At 34.2% G+C, this 16,592-nt stretch overlaps 1 pseudogene; it reads right to left on the reverse strand.

Moving 5' to 3' along the window:
- Positions 1-2,860: 2,860 nt before the first annotated feature.
- LOC100618176 (zinc fingers and homeoboxes protein 1-like) lies at positions 2,861-5,452 on the reverse strand (annotated as a pseudogene).
- Between the last annotated feature and the right edge of the window lie 11,140 nt (positions 5,453-16,592).

Here is a 16,592-nt window from a genome sequence, read left to right on the forward strand (position 1 = left end):
GCTTGATATAACAAACATTACACTGGGATTACAATTTGAACAACATCAAACCAGGAGTCAAAGTATACTTAAAAAATTTCAATAGAAAATTGGCTACAGACACTAAGTGGATTGGACCACATGAAGTATTACTTACTACCCCAACAGCTATTAAAAATTGCAGAAAAACTTATAGTTCCATGGTTCCCACAGAAAACCAGAAAAATCCAACATCACTGTAACAGACATAGAAGAAGTTACACAAAAGATAGTGTTTAGAAATAAAAACAAAAAATGATTAACATAAAAAAGTACACCACAAAGAAGCAATAGTAACACATAATGTTCGAGACAACACAAGATCCTTGCAGTCAAGCATACCACAATGACAAGGATAAGGCAACTTTCCAGTCCAGAGGAAAAGATTTTAAAGCATCCCAGAGGAAAAGCATAAATAAAAACTGCTAGAGAGAAGAAACAAAGAGAAAAAACTGAAATGGACAACAAAGACTTTGAACTTTGTAAATTTGTTTATAATATAAGAAAAGTACAGACAGAAAATATGACTTATATGTAAGACTGAGTGCAGCAAAAGCATAAAACAATATTAATTTTACATATTAAGGAAATAGCATTCAATATTACATAACTCGGAAGAAAGAAGAGAGCCATCAGTCAACATGAGAAGTGGAAATCTGAAGAAATTTGATAAGTATTCATTCAGCACAACACTATTAGACACAAAACACAAAATCACAAACTGACATATTGGGAGACCTCATGTAAATAAACGAGTGTCTGAAATTTCATTTGTGCAAAATGGAAATATGTGTATAGTTAGTTCCATAAGGTCCTGGGCAAATAGAAAGATCAATAGATATTTCTGTATGACTGACATCAAGATACAGGAACAATGTATATTATTGTATTATATGTGAATAATCTCTTAATAATGCATATACTATAATTAGATTAGTAACATAGTGATAGGATCTATAAATATGTAGCATAGCATGTATATATGTTGTACATAAGATTAGGTTATAGATTAGGGACTTAGAGAATAGTTATAATAACTAGGGAACAGATTAGGAGTAAGTTAAGTTAAGCATAGCGCGCTGACAGTTTTACTTAGGAATAGACTTAAGCTGCAGATAGCAAACTTTTAATTGTTTATTGTAAAGTTGATGCTAAAATTGTGTTTAATGGAAATATATATAGATAAAATAGTTTGCAAATAATTATAGATAAATAAAATAGGAAAAATGTTTGTATTAGTTTAACTTAGCAAGAGTAAGTAGTATTAGCACTAAGATTCAAATTTCTTTGTAATGATTTTGTTCAAACATTTATTGTACTGAATTTATTTATAAAACCCCAAAACTACCCTTACCCAAACTTTCCTACATAAAATTCATTAAAGTAGATAAGGCATAGAATACTGATAGAGTAATTGAAGGAAGTTTGTTATTTGGGGGGTAGTTAGAAATTAGATTTAGTAGCATGGTAAGTATAATAAATATAAATGATCTTGGGAAGGTCACAACTAAAAAGGGGAAGATTGTGGAAAGGAAAACTGAATCAAGCTTTGGAATTTCTGCCACTGAGGTGGAGCAAACAGTAGTTGGAAGGTCAGAGTGAAATTAATGTACAGCGATGGCAATTGGGGGGGAGGTGTGACTGGGAGAGTGACAGTTGGTCTCAAGTTCTCTCTTTCCTGGCCCTTGGACTGGAAGGAGTGCTCTCTCCCTGTATTGGGATAGAAGTACCTCTATTCCTGGATTTTTCCCAATTGTGTGCTCTACCTGGATTCCTGTGGTCATGTCATCGAACAAAGGGATTTAAGGGGAGCAATTTTAATTGTAAGACTTGTCTTTAGGGCATCAGTCTGAAGAGACAGGCCCAACTAGCTCTGAAGTTCAGAACCTTTTCTTCTTCTTGCTATCTACTGTAAAAGACATTGAATTTAAGAAAACTAGTACAGATTAGCATAGACAGGAATAAAAGAAACCCTCCATCAGCTCAGCTAAAAAGTTGAGAGAGACTCAAAACAATCTAGGGAAATCCCAATTCCCTCTTCCCTGATATATTCCCAATCCAAACTTGTTATTAAATTCAATTTTATTTAAATAACCCACAGTCAGACAAGAAGACTATCATTTCAGGGGAACATAGAGGGAGCAGAACCTAAGGACAGCCATTCAATCATAAACAGTCCTTATTGGACTCCTTCTGGGATGATCTTGGGGGGGGGAAGCTTGTCCCTCAAGAGAGTTTGTGCTTACCTGCCCTAGGGTGTCTTCAACATCAATCAATAGAGAAGATGTCCCCTCAGGCTATCATAGTTGATCCATTTGGGAACCCCATTTTTCCAAGATAGCCTCTCAACAGGGATATCTCTCTCCTTTTACCTCACCAGCAGCCATATTTCCTCTGTCCCTTCAACTCCTCCATTCCCTGTTACAAAACCTTCCTTATCCCCTGTACCTTTTCAATCCTCTACAATCCCTATAACTATTACAGAGAACACAATCTAATGGTCACTTACTTGCCTCAAAAAAAGTCTAAGAAACATAATGTTACCATCCCATATCACAATAAAAACATGCTAAATAAAAAGATGAATTTTTACAAGGTGTATTTTAATCAGTGTTCTATTTACTGTGTAGAACATCTGCCAACTGCAATGATTTAACTTTGGCACAACACTAAGCTCCATTCCTTTTGTTTTGAGCATGTGTGTATGTACCAAATTATTCTCACTTTCATAAAAGATTAAGCCCATTTACAGTAAATCAGATATCTGGAATTCAAGAATTGAGTCTCCTTCACCATTATAGGTAACTATAAAGGAAAAACATGAGAATTTTAATCATCTGATTTAGTTTCCACTTACCAGGTCATGGGGGTTCCAGGTGTCACTGTTTTCTCTTCATTCATCATCATCTTTTTGATCATCAGTTATCTCAATGACATCTTCATTCTTCTCTATTAGCTCTATTCCTAATTCAAATCTTCTTTGTATTTCTGAAAACCACTTTCTAACTTGCTCCTATCCCATATGTGACTTGGCAACCAGTTCATCAAGGAAGGTCTTGCTTTTCAAGAAATTTGTGCTTCATGTAATAATACTATTTGAGTATTGCAGTTCCAGTTTGAAAATTTTAAGTGACAATACACTGTCCCAGTTGTTAACCTTTTGCTTCCTCTACCCCACCCTTGAGGTCATCTCCTTCCTCTTACCTTTGGTCTTCTCATTTTAAAGGAAGCCTATCTATTCATTAAGTTGAACTGGATTGTACCATTTTAAATTCCCATTTTTGTAAGAATATCATGTATCTCCAAACCAACCAATCAAATTTATTCTAGAAAATTCACTTTTTACAATCAGCTTTGGTGATAGTCATTGTGTAAACAAATGCATTTTTAAGTGTATGCAACTGCTTTGGTGATTTTTCTTTTACACATTTTGTTTGTTGTGGTCACTGACTCGGGTGCACCAGATTCTTCTTATGGAGAAGCTTCTCCAGGTTCTCTGTCTGCATTATTTTCATATATTACTGTTTTCCATTTCTTTGAACTTTTCAGTTTCTTTTTTTTTTTTTGTAAACCAGGAATCAGTTTCTCAATAAGTCTGTTTTGTGCCCTTAACCTATTTAATTCTTCATCACCAAGTATAGTGGAATTTGAGGAAACTTTATTGGAGGACATGCTTTGAAGTTTTCTCTTTAAAATTTTGTGGAGTAAAATCAGAGAAAGGAATCCCTGTCTGTTTATGCTGTGGAGTGACACCTGTTGGAGATTCTTCAGGCTCATCACTAATCTGTAACAACTCGGATATAAACTTTGCCTTGAGATGGATTCACTGACTACTCTTGGAATTTCTCTGGTTATTACTTGTGTCACTAAACCACTTTTTAATTTCACCTTTAACCAGGCCTGTTATTTTTGAAAGCCTGATCACCTCAGAGTCATGGGAAAACTGATTTTTAAGGTAGCTACCTTTTAATTTGGCTAGCTGTTCTTTTATATGTCCAGACACCCAATAAATCTGGTTTCATCAATTCAGTTTCATGCTTAATTAACTGAGGAGCTGGAGCTGAAACTGGAGGTGGCAACAGTGATGGTTCTGGAACTGGAGCTGGTGCAGGGTTGGAGTTGGTGCTTAATCTGGCATTGGAATTTCAGCTACTGGCTTTGTTTCTGCAGTAGGCTGAGCATTGTGCACCAGACTTTTCTGCATATGGGTTTGATTTGGGACTTCTACAACAGTCCAAGCTATAGGTGTCATTACTGGCAATTGGTTAATGCCAGCTACTTTTGAAAGGACAAGATAGGACTGACCAACTATTTGGCATGTCTATAAAATGGAAGGTAAACCATCATGAGCTGCTGAAATGTGTGTAGGAATTATTGTTGTGGTTTGTGGCACAGTATATGCCTCCTCTACTTCTGGAATCCACCTAGCATGATGTTTCAGTCATTAGACTGGAAACCATATCTTCATCTGTTTCTTTGTATATTTTACTTGAGCAGATAAAACTGGAATTTCAGACCTTGTTGGATAAGAGAATTTGTTGCAGGTGTTGAGCAAAATGGGATTGTTATCCAAACCAGGATTACAGGTGGGAATGCTGTTAAAAGGGATTGTAACTTTAAGAAACAAGTTAGAATTCTTCTGAGTCTGCTGTTATCACCTGTCTTAACTCAAGTTGAAGAACTGCTGCGGAGGTAACTACTGTGCTTGTGGTATCTAGATGCAAACTATTTACAATAGAAGTATTTGTATTAGATTCAGATGCTGATGAAGTTGGATTTTTAACTACTTCCTGAACTGATTTAGTTTCAATTACTTTTTCTTCTGGAATATCTTTAGAGTTATAGAAAATTGCAAACCACTAATCCTCTATTTTATTTTTCCTCATTTTAATTATAGAAGTTTTGCTGATAGAAATCCCTGTTGAGGGAGTTTCCATAGATTCTATCTGATATATATTCATCTCTAACAAAAGTACCATAAAAATTAGATCATTAATTTGTTTGCTCAAAGATTGTCTCATTATTTTGTTTTACCATAGCTTAAAATTCTCTTCTCCAGGATGATATTTCAAATTATGCTTAGAAAATGCATTATATCTTCTGATAAGAAAATTGCATTCAAGACAAAGGAGGAATTTAACACCAAATTGGGATATGCTAAATGTAATGAAAGGTAAACATGTTCATATATGGCATTTAGAATGTATGGTAATTACCTTCATTGTTCCTTTCAACTTTTTTAATTTTGTTGATTGTCAACCTAAAAGTTCTTGAACTTCTTCATTACATGAGATACTTTTTGCTGATGTATTTTCTATTTATTTAAGTGGAGGGATATTCATCCAAGTCTAAAAATAAATTCTAGTTCTAGATCCTGTTCACTGGCAAAGACCATGCAAGATGCTGTTGATTTCCTTTTCTTTTCTTTTGCCATATTATTTTTGTGAGGAAAATTACATCTGTCCTTAGAAAGCAATGAAGATAAAACTTCAGTTATCTTCATTTGAAAAAATGGCTTTTGGTTCAGTAAGAACATCCCATTTGCAGCTTTTTTCATAGTGCAATCAAAAAAAGAGCTTGCAGTTGCTAGTTGCAAAGTTGAGTTGAAACTTTTGAAACAAATATCCATTCATTTGCCATATTTTCTTTAGTGTTGTATTCTTTTTCAGAAATAGTGAATACTTTCTAGTTAGAGAAATTTGGTTCAAAATAGCAATGCACCTTTTCCTGATGAGACTGCAACCATCTCAGTGCTTGTTTCCCCCCAGATACTTCAGCAGCAGAATCTGGCTCCCCTCAATTCCCTGCCATCTTGGATTTCAAACCAGTTGCATTTTTTTCCAATACTCCTTTCATTACCTTGTATCCTCATCAGTCCCAGAACCCTGGTAGCCTCCAAAGAGAGGGGGGGTAGAGTGAAGAAAGTGTGGGGAGGGAGGAGATGGGAAGGATGGGGGAGGGACACTGAGTTTGTGGTTTTGCAGTTCAAGGCACAGTGCAGTGCACAAATCATTCCCTGTCCTTCTCAATAGCCCCTCATCCAATCATTTGCTTCTCAGAAGCACTGCTAGGCCCTTTAGTAAATCATCTTATGGCCAAAGATTGATCAGTCTCTCTCTTCTGGCAGTTCTTTTGCAGAGGCTCATATTTTTTGGAACAAAAATTCCATTTAATAAGATAACATAATTAGAACTTGATCACCTTGCTCAATTATACTGTCTTTGAAGGCAGTTATTATAAATGCTTCATTCTGTCTTCTTGCTTCTAGCAAAAAGTAACCACATGGGAAGCACTTAATAAAGGTTTTATTGTTTGAATACATGAATGAATTAAATAAAATTTTCAGATCTTTGTTTACTACAAATTTGCATGGAGAAACCACAGCTGATTGACTTGATTGAAAGTTAAAATTGGAACATTTTTGTATTGGTTCTACTGGCAACCATGGAAGATACAGTTATAGAGCATCACTGAATAACTGCATCTTATTTGCATTCCTACCTCTGATATGAGTGTTCTCTTCATGCCTAGCAGCCATCACAAGCTGTGTCCTAAGCATGTGGTGGTGGTGTTGGTGGGGTGATTTGGGCAGCTACAAACTTCCTGTTCTTCTAGTTGTTCCAGAAAGTGCCTGACCCATTTACGTGAATATGGGTATATAAACATCCTCTATAAAAGTTCTTCCACTTCACCTTAAAAGGGCTAAACCTACCCTGGCCAAACACTTCACCCCCATCCTATGGATTTTGAAATTTCTTGAAAATTAAAAAATATGCAGCTATTCCATGGGTACTTAAAAAAGAACATGAACTAAAAGAGATGAAGTAGAATACTTTCTACCCTCAAAATAGTAAGGCTTCTATAATAGTGTTTCAACAGAGTGTAGACATACTAGAATTATGAGAATTGTGAGAATTATGAGAAAATGAAAAAGATGGGAGAAAACACTTTGCCATTTTGGGTCAAGTTATACACAGTAATGAAGTCTAGCAGATATTCATAAGAAAGTCTAAATAATTTTGCATTTTCTTTGATTCAAAATCACAGCAACAAGTTATGAAATGATGGGCCAAGACATGAAAAGATAGTATAGGAGAATAAAGGATAGAATGAAACTTTTAATTCTAGATGAAACTCCAGTTGTCCTGTCAAATCCTTGTGTTTTTGCAATTGAGGATGTAAACAAGGCCCAGAACTGTTGAGCAACTTAACTATGGTTACACACTGCCAGGATTAGAATCCTGAATTCCTAAATCCTGTTCCAAATGTTTTTGCAATATAGCATAGTCAGGTGCTTGAATTTCAGTAATTCATTTAATCAAAAATGATTAAAGCATTTCAACATATTAACATAAATGAATTTTCAGTTAGTATTAATGTATAAATACACATACATGCATGTAGATAGATTTGTTTACATAAATATGGATAGCTCATGATTAATATCACATCTTGTGTTCCAGATGATAGGAAATTGAATTTAAAACTAAATACTTTTTGTGTGATTTTTCCTTCACAGTATGAATACAGAAGTCAAAAATACTTTTAGAGCAACTGCTATGAGGAATGTTTGTTGTGAGAGGTGATGGGATATCCTGGAAATGACCATATTTTATTTGTTGATCATGAAGGTCCTTGCAACAGTAATATCTTATACATGGGCACTGAAGGTATTCCTGGATTATAATTAAATTTTTATAATTCTAGCAAAGCAGGACAAACAAACAAAACCATGATTGTAGGCCCTGTCTTTATGCACTGTGTCACCTAACATGTATATACATGTATATACAGAATGACTAGGAAGTAAATTAATTAGAAATATCTAAGTACAAAGTAGTCAGAGTGGGATCATTGTCAAGAGTAGGAGGGAAAATTATGAAAATTTTCCTATAGAAGACAGTGTGTCAGATACTTCTTAGAGAAAGAAGTTTTGACTGTCTGAGACAGAGATGAGAAAGGAGTGAATATTCAGGTATAAGAGATAAAATGTCATGTATAAGAAAGAGAGAGATGACCTGTTGGGTAGAGGAGAGAAATGGAGAACATATATAGAGAAAAACATAGCCTAGGACAGCAATGGCAAACCTTTTAGAGAATAAATGCCATGTCCCCATCCCAGAGACTGCATGCCATGTCACCTCTCTGCCTTACCCTAGATAGGTGAGGGGAAAAGCACTCCCATTGTGCTATTGGACAGAAGGGTGAATGAAGTGAAAAAAAATGTCTTCAGAATGGTAGAGATGGGGGAAGGGAGCAGTTTACCTTGAGTTCTTCTGCTTTCTAGTAACAAACTCTGGTGGGCAACAGTGAGCATGCCCACAGAGAGGGCTCTGTATGCCCTCCTGGCACATGTGCCAGAGGTTCATGACCATGGGCCTAGGAAATAACCTTGATTAAGACATGGATTTTAAGGAGCATTGTACACATGATTAGCTAGAAAAGGAGATGGCAGTATAAACATATAGTAGAAAGAATACAGAGATAAACTAGTGACCTAAAAACATGAAAAAGAAAAGTGTTTTCAGGAAAAGTAGATAGTCATTGGTGTCAAATGGAGGTCAAAAATGATAAGGATTCATCTAAAAATGTCAGATTTGACAATTAAGAGATCATTGGCAAGTTAGAAGAAAGCTATTCCAATGAGGCTATGACAACAGAAGTCATATTTCAAAGATCTGAGTGAGAGAAGATAAAGGGCATTCAATGAGTTTAGAAATCATTTTCAAGGAGTTTGGTTGAGAAAAGGAAGAGAAATATTTAGGATGATAAATTAAGGACATATCCGAGTCTAATTACAATTTTTGGGGTGGTAGTGGAAAAGATTGACTTATTTGAAGGTAATGAACAACTGGTCATAAAGGGGAGGCTGAATATAGAAGAAGAAGGATGACTGAATTGCAATCTATTGTAGAAGAAGGAAGGACATTCATTAGGGGTTCATGTAGAGAGTTGAGTTTGGCAGAGAAAGGTTACCTCATTGCAAGAGACTGACAGTAAATAGGAGAAAGTAAAATGACATCAAGGGGCTTATATATGAAGAGATATAAATATAAACTTTACTAAGAAAGTTGAAGTCATTCAACATAAGCTTACAAAGGAAGAAGTTCATGTTGAATGGAAGCTTGTGTTGAATGGCCTCAACTTTCTTAGAAAGTAAGAGATAAGGTCCACAGATAAAAGAGATGAGGATGGAAAAAATGAGGGAGCAGTGCGGAGGTAAAAGAGGGTTTAGAATAGCTTTTGTGGAAATTTACATACTAAATAAGGTAACAAGTGAGATAACAGTTGAAGTTTGATAGCATGTGTTTATAATATTCCCTGGCAGCATGGGTAAAAATCTTTCTCCAACTTCATTCAGAAAATAGAAAGGATTTGGGGGGTGGGGCGGTAAATCTAGTGCTAAAATTTGGCAAGAGCTGAGAGACAACAGGAAAAAGTGATGAGAGATTTCAGAGATGAGGACAACATAGAGGTAACATGATTGGCTATAAAGTCAAAATTGAAAAGTGTGGGAAGTGAAGCAAAAGCTAACCCAAAGAATGTACTAAAGGAGTGGAGAAATTAAACATCTTAATGTGGAGAAAGAGTCATTTTAGGAGAATAGAGAATGCGAAGAGGTAATAAAATAGGTCATGTTCAGAGAGATGAATATGAGAGTTTCTAATGAAGGAAGTATAATATTGGTAGGTAATGATGAGATTTAGTGATCCTCTGTGCCTGGCTGAGTTGGAGTTAAGGAACAAGTCATGGGATTAAATGAAGATAAGGAAGTGGAGATTTGGAAGTTAAAGAGAATATCATTGTAAAAATAAAATTTCTAGTATGAGGGTAAAATGTGAGAAAAAGAGTAAAATGATGAGATATTTGCTAAGATTCTTGAGGAAATATGCATAATTTGCCATGATTTGGAATTGTTAGGCAATTTGATTGAGTGAATGCCAAAAAAAGAAATTGATGAGTGATGGAGGTAAAAGTATCTGAAAGTGACTCAGCTTTCAGCAAGATCTAATAGATAAAAAGATTATGTAAGAAAGCAATACAGGATAAAGGGTATTTTTTTCAATGTGGAGTGCGAATTCCAAAAAGCACAGGGACATAGTAAGTAAGGTTGTAAAAATATATCGGTGGGGTACAGTTGAGGAGTATGGATGTAAAAGAGAGGCCATGTTGGTGCTTGTTTGACCAGTAACTGATTAATTTAGAATTCGATAAAGAAATAAAAGCAACAGATGTAGTAATGGGTCGCAGGTGTCAAAGAAACTGTAAATACTAAAGTTGACAGACCCACCTACCTGTTCAGCACAACACCTTTTGGATGATATTTTATACCATTATTAAAGTAAATTTTCATGAATAATACGAACACATATATACATACATATACACAAATAGAAACATTGTATGTCTCCCCATTTTACAAAGCATAGATTTTGAATTAATTTGAAATTTATAATTTTGATTCACAGAGATTATGATATTAATGAAATCACAGGCATTTATCACTGGATGAAATGAGCATTAAAAAGATATTTTTGATGTTGTTTTAGGGAGGAAGTGGTGGTTATTTAAAACACTATGGAATCTCCAAAATATAACTCATCCTCCTACTCCTCTTCAAAAGTGTGGTTCCGGATTAGTTCTCTTTTCAGTGACAGTTTTGAGTAATTAGCTAAACAGGTAGGTAGATACATGATTGATAGATGAGACATAGGTAGATAGTTTATTAGATCAGACATACAGATCAAAATATTTATAATATTAGTATAAAATTAAAATATTTCTCCAACTATTACCACTCTAGATCTCAATCAGTGACCAACCATTTTTTGAGCAACTCATTTCTTCTGAGCACATAATGTATAATAACTATTATATAGGATAGGGGAATGGTAAGATAAAACATAAAAAGAAAAATTCAAGAGCATAAGACTATTCAAGAGCATAGTCAAAGTAAGAGAAATACATCAAATGTAGCACATCAAAGTCGTTGCCAGTGAGGAGAATGATTGCTGACTTAAAAAGTCAAAAAGATTAGTACTGTTGCATAAAATATCCTTGTCATACCCCTTCAGGCTTATATTTTTGTGACTATATACTTAAGCTTACTTGTGCTGAGTCAGAGAATGTGAAAAGATATCAGAGAAGGAAAAATATTAAATAATTTCTGTGGAAACCTCTTCTACCCATTTATAAAAGGTTAGAGGAATTTGGGGTTTTTTGCATTTTAAATTTAGGATAAATATATTTCCATGTTAAAATATACACATATATACTTATACAGATACATATATAATTATGACATTACATGTATATAGATACATAATATAATAATATCTCACATATATTTCACATACATAATGATTTCTAACATAAATGCCCTCTGACATTTATATTAATTATATGAAGTGTTTTAATTTATTTCTGTAGGAAACTCACAAAGTAACAAAATTGTTATTGGAAAAGTTAAAAATGAATTTCCATCAGTTAATTTCTGGTTTCAGGGACCTGTAAATTTTCATAAACATTAAATCTACATAAGAGAAATCATTATTTAAAACATTAAATGTTGGTGAAAGGTGCCATTGATTCTAAATCCCTATTCCTACCTTCCAAATAAATGTATGAATAAGTGAACCCAATTAAATATATCATGTTGGGAAGAAAGGAATATATTTTATAGCCAAAGCAAAGCAAAGGACCAAATAAATATTTAGAAACTTTAATCAATGTATATTTCCAAAATTATTTACAGTGACATTTTTTTTTATGCTGACAAAGATTTGGAATTAAAGAGATGTTAACCAACTGGGGATTGAATGAACAAGTTGTGGCATATGATAGTGATTGAATACAAATGTGCTATAAGAATCCATGAGCAAGATGCCTTCAGAAAAAACCTAGAAAGACGTACATGATTTCACAAAATGAGAGACATGGAAATATATATTGCATGGAAAAACATTTACATCAATATACTATTATTTGACATGTTGGGAAGGGGAAAATAGTGGGAAGGAGGAAGAGAATATGGATCACAAAAGATGAAAAAACTATTATTAAAAATTGTATCAGAATGTAATTTGATAAAAACAAAAAAAAAATAAAAAAGAGACTTAAAGGCTTACAAGAACTGATGGAAAGTGGGGTGAACAAAATCAAAAGAATAATATACTCATTTAACAATAGTGTATAATGAGTAAGTGTTAATGATTTAACTATTATCAACAAAACAGTGATCTAAGACAGTTCAGAAGGACAATAAACCAACTTTATTTCCTTCATGAAATTTCTTTCATACTCTTCCCTAAACTTAATAATTCTAAAGGACACAGGTTAATTTTTCTGAATTTGTCAGATGGTTATTTAATCATGGTTTATAATTTGCCTTTTTATACAGCTCTTTCATGTCGACATGACAGGGGAAGTCCTATCTGGTGGAGAGACTTCAGATCGCTTCAACATCTCCAATGGTGTAAAACAAGGCTGTGTCCTTGCTCCGGTGCTATTTCACCTATACTTCACCCAAGTATTACGACATGCTGTGATGGATCTAGACCTGGGCGTCTACATCAAATACCGACTGGATGGTTTACTATTCGACCTTCGCTGCCTGACTGCAAAAACAAAGGCAACAGAGAGACTCATCCTGGAAGCTCTCTTTGCAGATGACTGTGCTCTCATGGCCCACCAAGAAAAGCATCTCCAAACCATTGTGGACAGGTTCTCTACCGCAACAAAACTGTTTGGCCTGACTATCAGCCTCAGAAAAACAGAGGTGCTGTTCCAACCTGCACCAGGGAGGCCAACTAACCAGCCATGCATTACAATCAACAGCAAGAAGCCTCTGACAGAAGCAGCTAGTGAACCCACATTCACCATGCTGCCGCCACCTTTGAAGATGAACGATGTCGACATCTTGCCACTGCGCGTGAACGCCGACACCAGGCCATAACTGCACCTCCCTTAACAACTGGCATCCCATGCCCCATGTGCCACAAACTCTGTGCCTCTTTGAACTTCAAAGCCACATGAGGGTACATCAATAGATGATAATGCACAAAGACAATAGTCATTCTCGGTCATGGAGAAACTACCACTACTACTACTACTACTACTACATGATTCTGTATTGAGATTTGCCAAGTGAATTAACCCCAAATTAAAATATTATAATGATAATAACACTAATGTTCCATCTTATGATGACCATAAAGATGCATCATAAAGTTGTAAACTAAAAATGAATATTTGAGCAATTTCATGAATTATTTCCCCAAATCCTAGGCTTGCTCAATTTATTATGTCTTACAACTGTACCTTGGTATATGACATGATGATTATACTAATTAATAAAAATCCATTGAATTGTTCCAGTAAAACAAAGTTAGGTATTAATTAGGTTACAATGATTATTATTATGTGTTATTTAGTCCCTTTACTATTATACAATACATACCACTTCTAACAAGGATACAAACTATACATAACAAATTTAAGTAATTAGATGATTAAAAGCATTAACTGTGCTCTCTACTCCATATCTAAACTATAGGGAACAAACAAAACAAACAAATCTAGTGTTGTTACATGAATACAAACCGCCCATATTTAGGATAATTGTATTCATTGAACAACTCTACTGTGAAGAGCTGTCAAAATAGAAATAATCAAAATGGAGGTCTTTCCACATTTCCATGCATTGTCACTTGTTCCCCAACCTATTTCACTTAAAGTTCCATCAATTACACTAGGATTTCCCTTCTTTAAAATCAAATAGAAGAGATCCAATCCTTCTTCAGCATAGTAAAATTTTAATACAGTAATATTTGAAATCTATTATCATATTTTCCTTTCCCTCACTCCTCTTCCCCTCCTCATGACAAAATTCTACTCTCAAGTTTATATACTCCTATCTCCTTCATTCCATTCCCATATAGTGTAATTTTGGAATTTTTCACCTTTAATCACTGTCATTATTCTTCAGGGCAAAATGAAATAAATGTTGGTAAGCACTTCACAAACTTAAAGACAATATATAGATGACAATTTTTATTTTGATAGCATTTCCTTAAAGATGCTTTAGCTTATTGAAATTTAACTTAAAATGTGCCACCCAGAGCAAAACAGAGCCAAATATTTTCACCATAACAGTAGAGTGGGACTACTGATTGATTTAAATATTCTGAAAAATGTTTAGCCCAAGATATGTACCTTTGTATTATGACAATCTTCCCCCAAATATTCATGGTCACTTTATTTCATTCCATATAGGTACAAAAAAGGCAGCTTTGGGGGAATTATGTGCTAGAAATGCATTATCAAAGAATCAGGGCTTCCATTGAATGTCAAGCAAAAAAATGAAATATTATTTCACCATCTGCTTTATTTCTAGATTTTGCAGCATAATATTCCATGCATGAATTATAGTTTTTCATTAACATGAAAATAGCAATCCACATAAAATGAATTAAAGATAATTTTATATTATGGACAGTATAGCCTGAAGTTATTTTTCTAAAAATAATTTTAAATAAGATAAAATCAAGCATCATAAAGTGCAAATAAAATTATATCACCCCTCAATCAATAAAATCCAGTGGCTTCCTATTGCCTACAGTTTCAAATGCATAATGCTCCATTTTGGCATTCAAAGACCTTCATAACCTATACCCCTCCTCCCTTTCTATTCTTCTTACAGCATACTCCTCTATTCATATTCTTTAATCTAGTGACACTGTGACACTGGCCTTCTGGCCCATCTAGCAACAACAAATACCATCATGTGGTTCTGGGCATTTCCTATAGCTGTCCCACATGCCTAAACTGCTTTCCTTCCTATGCTCTGCCCTCATACTTTTCTGCCTTTTAAATCTCAATTAAAATTCCATCTTCTACTGGAAGCTTTAATTGACTGCTACCAATTCTAGCGTCTTCCATTATTTCCCATTAATCCCATTAATCCCACATATAGGTTGCTTTGTATATACTCTCACATGGTCCCACTATTAAATTTTAAGGCTTCTTGAAGGCAGGGACTGTCTTTTGGCTCTTTTTTCCCCCCAACCTTAAGGACAATGCCAATCATATTGTGCTTATTACATGTTTCTTGATTGAAAAATATTTTTAAATGAGTGTATTTTTCTCAGTAGTGAAATTGAATTGGAAATGTCCTTAAAGGAAATAATTTGTTTGTTCAGAAGTCAGATTCCATTGATTCTTCACATGTATCACAGGATATATAACTGCCAGTAGAAAGTTCTATAAAGTCTTTGTATTCTAGACATTAAATATACAATACTGAAATGAGAGAATTAAAAAGTTTTTTTTCCACTTCTAGCATATATAAATATTCTAGATTTTTAGATCCTTTTTTTTTTGGATACTCAACAAAGGAGAAAATTTCCTTCCATCTTTCACTCATAGATTTAGGGATCTCATTCACCCATTCATTTTACAGATGAGGAACTGATGCCTACACTCAAATGCTCTGACTACAAATTTAGGCTCCTTTTTGCCATATCATGTAGCCCTTTCTAGGTCTTTGAAAATATGAGTGGATCTACTCTATTTGTAGTGTGCATCCTAGAATTGCTTAATATTCTTCTTATAGCTCCCTTCAAAAAGACCTCTTCAGTTGAGAGGAAATTCCTTATCCTTGTTTATGTCCACTTATATATGCCATTCATTGACCTAAATAATTACTATTAGAAGTCTTGATAGTCTAAGATATTAAGGGTAGGATCCCAGGTGCACTATTAGCTTTCAGCATATATGGAAATCTTCTTTTTAATGATGCAATTGGCTCACAGATAGTTATTAATTGCTGGAGTTTGATTTTCTCCAGGAATCTTATTTTTTGAGGTAGTTATTTTAGTTTTGAATAGTAGAAATGCTTTCCACCACAAAGCTTTTAGGTAAATATTGATTTTTAAAATCATAAGAAAGGAAATTGTGCTAGAATTGCCTATATCTGGGAGGTGGGAGAAGGGAGGGAATTTACATATAAGATGGTGATTCTATAATGAAGGTCTAGTTCTCTTTTATATTGATATAATCCAACTCTGCTCACTATGTTATTTTAGAGTTTTAAAAGTATTTTAAGAAGTTTATATTCTATGTCAATTTTAGAAAACCTTCAATTTTTCCATAGAAAATTAATTCAAATGGATGAATATGAAAGTAATATCAAACAGAGGCAAGTTTGTAATACAAAAACCTATGTTTTGTTAAAGGACATTTTATGTTGAAAAGTCAATCATGTAACCTATTATAATAACTAGAATTATAACAACAAATAAAATGAGGCCATTATTGTGAGTATAGTATTATTTATTAATAGTGGCATATAACCTATTAATATAACACAGGTAAGTGACATGGTTCTGTGCAGTAAGATGTTGAAAAGGAAGCTAGGAGTCTTTTATACCAAGGTATATCTTCCTTTTCATTGACTTGACTGTACATCATTTTGATCTCAGCAATTATGATTGGTGGATATTTTAATAAGGAGGTGGGCTGAGATCTCTATTTCTTCTTCATTACTTCATCTGCATTTTCACTGTAGCTAGACT

This window comes from Monodelphis domestica, chromosome 8 (genome assembly GCF_027887165.1).
Source record: "Monodelphis domestica isolate mMonDom1 chromosome 8, mMonDom1.pri, whole genome shotgun sequence".
NCBI classification, from domain to species: Eukaryota; Metazoa; Chordata; class Mammalia; order Didelphimorphia; family Didelphidae; genus Monodelphis; species Monodelphis domestica.